This window comes from Apteryx rowi, unplaced genomic scaffold (assembly GCF_003343035.1).
Source record: "Apteryx rowi isolate R43461 unplaced genomic scaffold, aptRow1 scaffold_2, whole genome shotgun sequence".
NCBI lineage: Eukaryota > Metazoa > Chordata > Aves > Apterygiformes > Apterygidae > Apteryx > Apteryx rowi.
The window spans coordinates 2,753,213-2,755,656 of NW_020448307.1; positions in this window are offsets into that span (position 1 = coordinate 2,753,213).

Sequence of the window (2,444 nt, forward strand, 5' to 3'; positions counted from 1 at the left end):
GAATGTTAACTAACTTTTTACATGATACTTTAACTATAAATTAAAGTGAGAAAGAAGAATTACTTGATTCACTATTACATCTGGCTGGAAAAAAAGAGAAAGCATGAGGGGGAAAACCAGGAAAGCACAGATCACTTCATAAAGGAGGAGTCATGCTTCAGTTCTTTTCCACTTGCTTCTCCTCAATTACTTAGGAGAATTTTTTTTATCTACAGCTTTTAGATTTGGGCTTCTGGCATGGAATCTTAGATGAATCCCACAGTACTGGAAATAATGTTTTATGTATTAAAGTTGAAAAAGGATAGTATGTTCTGCCAAATAACTTGTACAAACTTCTGACCCTTGGAACAATAATATACATGGTAGCTGGAAATGTTCATTTCACCACTGCAGTACAAAAGTAACTAAAAAACAGTCTTAGACTTTACAGCAGTGAAACTGTCTCCTTACCTGATTGTAATTTTGGGAGTGTCTTATATTGCCTTTCTCTAGTAGGAACAGTGTAATGACTTTGTGATATTATGAATAGTTGCTTTTAAGATCAGGGCTATCAACTCAACTGTTGCTGTGCTTGCAGTGATACTAGGCACAATACCAAAGTCTACAGTTAAGGAAATGTCAAATTTTTCTTAGATTTTTCTTAGAGGAAACACTAGAAATATTATAAAATAACTGGGATGACCAGTAATGTCCTTTAGTATAACAAAGACAATTGTGCCATAAAGGGCAAGCGATAAAGAGAACTGGAAGGAATAGCAGGAGAAAGGGAAGAAACAAGAACACTCTTGTTTATTAGGAAGGAAAGAGAAAAAAAAAAGATGGCAAAGGACAAACACAAGTTGTATGCCTGCTTAGCTTTGATCTTATAAATTTACAAAATTGGACTTAGTGCAAGGAAGGAAATTTTCTCAGAAATGTTTGATATACTGCTGTTTCCTGTTGTCCCTAGGGAGCAGCAGTCACTGGAGATGCAGGTCTTCAGAAGAACTTAAAGCATAAACCAAGTCTGATTTGCAGAAATCTCACAACACTTTTGAGCAATGTAGCTGCTTTTTATGTAAGGTTAAACTCCAAATTTGGTAGGTATTGTCTTCTTTCCACCCTGAAGCAAGGTTCTGCATACCTGAACTCTGCAGTGCACTGCTGAACAGTGTGTTCCTCTGAAGAGGCCGGCATATTTCTGCAAGGGCCTGAACTTATCTTGATATAGCCGATATTAAATACTTGTGCCTATGAGTCCTCAGTGGGTAACACAGTGATATGCTGAAGCATCTTGTGAAATGTGAACATGTTGATGCCTCAGATCTGGAAGTCCCGGGCTCTTAAAAAAACTCAAAGATGACAAATATTTATAAAAAGATGAAATATTTTATAAAAAGAGAAAAAAAGATGGGAACTCACTCAAAATATAGGTGTGGCCATTAAGAAACCGTGTGCCAATACATGGTGTCCTGCGAAAAAGAATCCCTGCCCAAGCAAGCGGGGATACCGGGAGGAGCATGTCCCACTGGAGGCCGGGACGCAATCTGAGCGGGAAGCGGTCAGTTTGGGCTGAAAAGCGGGGACACGAAGCGTGCCCGGGGGGGGTCCCGGGGGGAGTGCCCGCCGAGGCGCGGCGTGAGGAGAAGCTGCGCGCTGACAGGCGGTAACGGCTGCCGCTGCTCCCCAGACCCGCGCGCCAGCCCGTAACGGCTGCCGCTGCTCGCCCAGACCCGCGCCCGCCCGGAGTGTGACCCGGCCTCCTCAGGGGGGTGCTCGGCGCTGTGCACACAGGAGGCATCACCACAACGGCGACCGTTTCCCCCCCCGCCAGCTTCGAGGCGAAGCTGCGCCGCCCCCCGCCCCCTCCCCCAGAGGCGGGTCTCGCCTCAGCACGAGCGCACCGCCCGCCGGCCCCATGCGCATGCGCACAGCCCCTCCCCAACCCTCGCGAGCCTTCCCTCCGCGCGGCTGCGCGAGCCAGCCCCCCTCCCCACCCCACCCCGCCGAGGCGCGGGGCGGGCCTTGACTAGGCCACGCCCCCTCCCCCGCCCCCCCCACCCTTCTGGCTGATACTCTGGGTTAAAGAGCCCGCTCTCGGCCTTTTCTGTTAGGGTGGGCTTTGCGGTGGGCAAGCAGGGGCGGGGGGGCCGGAGCCACAACTGTGTCGGCGGCTAGCTGGTGCCATAAGGGGGCGACTGCGTCCGTCTTGGGGCGCGGAGCGAAGCGGGGGAGCCGCCGGCGCCGCAGCGCGAAACTCTTCGCCCGCCCGCCCGCGTGGCTTTGTGCGGGCGGGGAGGGAGGAGCCTGTCGGCGGAGGGGCCAACCGCCCTGGGAGCGGGCGGGCGCAGGGAGTCCCGCTCCGGCCGGCAAGTTCCCCGCAGCCCGCGCGCGACTTCTCCTCAGCGGCGGGGCCGCGGCGCCGCCAGGGCCCGCGGGATGGGGAGCGGCGGCGGGCGCCGGCG